Source organism: Bidens hawaiensis, unplaced genomic scaffold, assembly GCF_021521415.1.
Source record: "Bidens hawaiensis isolate Kalapana, Puna unplaced genomic scaffold, B.hawaiensis_p1.1 tig00003307_1, whole genome shotgun sequence".
Taxonomy (NCBI): domain Eukaryota; kingdom Viridiplantae; phylum Streptophyta; class Magnoliopsida; order Asterales; family Asteraceae; genus Bidens; species Bidens hawaiensis.
This window is the reverse complement of record NW_027491184.1, coordinates 1,649,845-1,655,844: the sequence shown is the minus strand read 5'-3', so window position 1 is coordinate 1,655,844 and position 6,000 is coordinate 1,649,845.

Below are 6,000 nucleotides of genomic sequence, written 5' to 3'. Positions count from 1 at the left end.
TTGATGCGTTACATTCACCGCTTGTTGAGCCACGCTGTGAGGGGGTCACGGGGTTGAGAGATTTGTGGGCACTTTATTGCATCAAGAACGAGGTACCGTGTAACATCACATACCTATTCTATCAACTATTTAGAACAAATATGAATCCAAAAACGCCAAAATACCCCGATCTTTGGTGGTTCCTGGATCTACAAGCTCTATAAAGCTTATGGTACAGATCCCGAAGGAACACAATGCCCGAACCCAATACCACCTGACTTGAACCACTGTATCAGTGTCCAAATGGTCCAGCAAATTGAAAGAAACCCACCAAATTGGAGATTTCAGGATGCCCTCAACCAGATTTGGGATCCTGAGAACCCCGCTGAGATGACTATTCACGTCATGTTGGTGCATGATGCCAGTAGTTCATTTATGTCGTGTTTATTTGTGTCTGTAATCGTTATACTATTCTGATTATATTGAACTTGTTAGTTTGTGTTTGTGTTTTAGCGAAATTGTGTTGAGCGAAGTTGTCATGGTATAAATATTGTAACTTCGGCTCACTTCGTAAGAACTTGGACGGCCGGTTTTGTGACACTCGCGTGTTACGTGTTTGGATTATTGTTCATTACCTTGGCAATATAACAAGTATTCTCTTATATACTCGTGTGTTTGCTTGTCGTTAATGTGTTCATCGTCTTAGCACTCGTATCGTATACATAGGGGATTCGGCACCCTCGTGTTACGAGATTCTCCTGTGTAGATCCAGCTGGGAACCTACAATTGGTATCAGAGCGTTTTGCTCGTGATTGTGTGGTTCAGGATTATTACACGAGTGTTAAAATTGCTTCGTTCGACTATTCCCGGAACTGTGTTACGTTGAAATATCGCTTCTATGTCAGTTTCTCTACAATTCTCATCGAATACACCTTCCCATCTCTCTCGAAACCTTCAAAATCAGCTGTGTCATACCTGCAAAACATCGTTGTTCCTCTAGCGAATTTGCTGTCACCCAACCTAGGGTTTTAGCGAACATATAGGGTTTTGGCGAAGTTGTTGACCAGGCGAAGTTGTTGACCAAGAGAAGTTAGTAACCTGCGAAGTCATATTGTAGGCTATTAACCAGCGAAGTTACAGGCAAGCGAAATTGTATTAACTTCGTTGCTCACTATTCACATAAACTTGTTGTTGAGGTCTAAGTCTCGTCTCGTTCAAGTATGACTTCGATAAAGATCACAGAACTGGTAAAGATGGAGGTTGAAGCTGGTTCAGCAACTAAAGCTCCAAAACTCCTTAAAGGTACTGATTTCGTGCATGGAAAGATAGATTTGAACAGTATCTGATGTATCAAGATGCAAAGATGTGGCTCTGCATTCAAGATGGGTACATTTCACCAACTACTGAGTTTGAAGGTCGTGAACAAGTTAAGAATTACAGTAAGATGGAGGATGATGAAATGAAAATGTTCGAAGCAGAAAGTAAACCACATGCATCCATAACAATGGCTCTTCCACAAGAGATTCTTCATACTTTCAAAAAATACAAAACTGCTAGAGAACTATGGGAAGCACTAGAGAATCGATATGAAGGAAATGTTGGGATACGTACCTCCAAGACAAAGCTGCTGAAAACTCAATTCTTTGTATTCAAGTATCTGAAAAATGAATCACTTGATGACATCATTACACGATATTATCATCTGATGACCGAGCTGAATAACTACTCCATTGAATACAAGGAAGGAGAGATAGTGGAAAGGCTTCTTGATGCTCTCCCACCAAAATGGGATATATACACAGTTCTGATGAGAGAAGATAAAGATTTTGGGAACTTTGACCTTGAGAAGGTGGTTAATAAGTTACGTAATTTTGAACTTAATATGGCTCGAAAGGAGACGCCTACTGATCAGGTTCAGGATCCGGGAATGTACGGTGCTAAAGGCTCTCCAAACTCAAGTTTGAAAACAGAATCGTCTGCCTACTACTCGGGGGGAGAACCAAACTCCGCTCAAGACGGTCATGTGGTACTCAATATGGATGGTGACGTATGTTTTATAGCAGGTGGAAATAGTTCCTCAAAGTCTCAATCCTCAGCTGGTAATTTCTCAGCCAGTGGTTCTTGCAAGAATTACTCACAGATGCCTATAAGCGTGAAATCATCTGAACAACAATTTGCTCTATATGTTTCATTCATTGCCTCTTATGAGAACTACATCAAAGGAAAAATTGTTGACCCTGCAATCTTAGATGAGGACTATGATCAGATAGACGCTGATGACATGGAAGAAATGGATCTGCAGTGGCAGATGGCAATGATAGTTAGAAGGGTGAAGAGGTTTATGAAGAAAACAGGTAGAAAGTTTATTGGAGAAAGACCGGGGTTCGACAAGTCAAAGGTTCGTTGTTATAACTGTCAACAGAATGGTCACTTTGCTAAAGAGTGTACAAATGAGAGAGTTGAATGAAGTCAGAACAAACCTACTAAACAGAATGGAAGTGGAAATGAAGTCAAGGCTATGGTATCTCAGCAGAACGGTGGGTATAACTGGAATATACAAGTTGAGGAGGTGATCGAACAAGAAAATCTGGTAAATATCGAAACTGGAAGATAAGATAAAGAGACGGTGGAGGATCAAGCATACATGGCAGAAGTGAAAGATCAGCTCTAAGAGGTGTGTTCTGAATCTCATTGTGAACAATGTGAAAAACTGTCTAATTAATTGAAAGCATTAACTTATCAGTTTGTTAGTTTGGACATTGAGTTAAAAAAATTAAAAGAAGAACATCGTTATTCTGAAACTAAAGGAAATAGCTACTCGGTAAAAATAAAAGCTAGTGAAAAAGACATCAGAAGTCTTAAAGCCACCCTACCTAAAAAAATACAAGTAATTGAATTTAGCTATGAAGTGTTAGAAGAAAAGACCAAACTAATAGCTTAAAAGGATAAACAGATAGCTGATTACCAGGTAAAAGTGGTGGAACTGAACAGGAAAATTGAACAATTTAGAAATTCTTCTGCGTTGCTAGACCATAAAATAATAAAAACAAACTTTTATACATCCAAAAATTACAAACTCGGACTTTTCTGAAACTAGACTCGACCTAGTATATTGTAGAATCAACAATCACACAAAAAAATGAAATTAACATCGAGTTACAGTTGTCCAAACACGAATTCAGTAATCTGTCCAACATCAGTTTTCATCAAAACTCAACAAACTAATAACCTTTGCACACAAAATCATGCATATAACCCTAATTAATCAACTAACAACACATTTAGCACCTAGGGTTTATGATTTGCAGGTTTAATCATGAAATTAACTTACAGAATGGGTTAGATATGAAGTTTAATTATCTAGTTATCACCTTGGATCCTTCAACAACCTTGTACACAACTTGTATGTATGTGTGTGTGCAAAAATCGGTCAAAGGGAGGGGGGAGAGAGGATGCCGCGAGTGAGAGGAGGGAGAGAGGGAGTGTTAGGGTTTTGTGATAATAATATGTTGTTTATATATTAATTAAATATAATACATGTTACACTTTACCCCCATGCACTTCTAGTTACTCGATTTCTAGCACAACTTAGGTAATACCATTCATAATTAATTTCTTACACGTAAATATCAAGTAACACATAACTTAACACATAGTTATAAAATACTTGTTCATGATATTTATTGTTCGTTCACCAACGGTTTGAGTAGACTTGTGTGTGTTTCAGTGAAATTCCGAAAGACTACTTGTGTAGTGATTGTCATGCGTCATCTAAACCTTAGTTTAAATGTAATGAGATATGAGTTATAATTCGTATGATCTTAAGTCTGAATTAGCGGAGTTCGGATTAACGGAGTTAACCTGAAATTGACGAGTGTCACAGAGACACAAAGTCATAGAAGAACCTTATGGGTAGGTCCACATAAGTTGGTGGCCTTTCTTGTCTTTGTGGTTCAGCTCTTTGTGATTCAGTCCTGGTTGTTGAAGTATATGCTCTTGAGACTGAGGGCCTGGATAGAACATCCTTCTTGGGTTTTGTGGCCCTCAATTCCCCAAATCTCTTCATATACATAGAGATCGCCATCTCTACTGGCATAGCCATAAGATCAGATAAGTTTTCACGTCCTTCTGGAGCTAGACTTCCAATCATATTCAAAATTCCCTCATCACCAAGCTGACATGCTGGTACAAACCTCACCCCACTTGGTCCAGCTTCAAAGTTTAAGGGATTTCTTTGTTCAGCTTCAATTATTTCCCATTTAGACTTTTTCTCATAGAACAACTCTTACAACTGAGCTTTTCCCAGCAGATCAAATGTATTCTCATTCATGCCTTGGCTCATCATTATTCCATTTAATTTCTTGATCCTTTCTTCATCATCCAAAGGGTCTTTATGTTCAACAGGTTCAGGTTTGACTTATACAATGATGGGAATTCTAGCGGTGTTTGAAGCCTGAGCTCTCTTCTAATCATCTTTCTCAAGTTCAGAAAAATATAGAGCCACTTTTTCTTTTATGCTCAAACCCTGAATTTCATTTAATCTAACCTTTGCCTCCATCAGCCATTCCAACACTCTCAATTGCTCATCCTCCCATTTCTTCTTTTTCTCTACTTTACTTTCGTCAGCCATTGTCACAAGCCTTGGCCTTTTCACAGACTTCTCAGGTTCCATTTTCATGGATAATCTTTTGTAGTGGGATTCAACCTGATCTTTTGTAAGACTGTCAACAAGCTCAATAGCCATTTCTCTATCAACCAGATATTTCCATTTTCCTCCATAATTTATCATCACTTTATCAATCTTTTCTGATTGCTTTGTCTCTCTTGCCAATCTCTCTTTCTCCTTTCTCTCTATGGTTTCCTTATTCAACCGGTAGTGTCTTTTCAAGTAATCAAAACTCATAGTACTCAAATCTTTTTCATTCAATCCATGTCTTCTCAGATAATCTCTGTATTTCATGGAATCTCTTTTCTTTTTCTCCATCAATCTCATGATTTTATCACTTTCCTCATCCACTAACTTTTGCAACTCCTCATTAGATAAAGGAGCCAAATTTTGAAACTTGTGCCCATGTCTTATCAAACTTACAATAACAGGATTATTCCTCCTTGCATCATCCAAAATTTGTTGTATGTTCACCCTCTGCTCATAAGTTAGTTCAATTTGAGGGGAGACAATAGTTTTAACAGTTTCATCTTTATCAGCTTGGCCATCATCATTGTCATAATTATCATCATCTTCAATATTAGTTCATCTTCAGTTGAATCATCTTCTTTAGTAGATTCATCTATAGCTTCTATTCTTGATACCTTTATATTCGGTTCAACTTCTTGCATAACGCTTTGAAGTGGGACAACATCAACATAAATACCAACTGGGCTTTCAAAAGTATATTCCGGCTTATCAGCCTCATCAGTTCTTCTTTTTGGTTCTTCTTCATCATCACTTTTCCTATCAAATTTACTTCTTTTTATTTTATAAATCTATCCAAATTTACTTTTGGGCTCCTCATCATAAATCCACTCATCTGGAGGATTTTTTCAATCTCCTCTTCAACCTGTTTTATCCATATCTTTGATGCAATCTTTGAGAATGATTCTTCAGCCTCATCAGGCAGCATCTTCTTAATTGATTCATCATTCGTAGGTTTAGTGATCGTTAGAGTTTTGTTTTCAGGTTGACGTTCATTCTGAGGTTGATTGAATTTGCTCAAAAAAAATGCCAAAGTGTTGTCAACCTCTTCAGCTTGTTTCATTTCTAATAGAACATCAATCACCTCCTGCTCCACATCTCCTTCTTGATCTAGAGTTTTGGCAATATTGGCTTGTTCAATCATTGTTTCTTATTCACCAAACTCTTCGGATGTCATAGATTGGGCTATACTCTCCCTTTCTAGTGTTTCAAAGATAATGTCGGCTTGCCTTTTGGCAGCCTGTTCAGCCATCTTATCCTCATCAGATATATCATCATCATTTTCATCCTGTGTATCAACAGGTTCATCATCAGATTCAACTATTGCT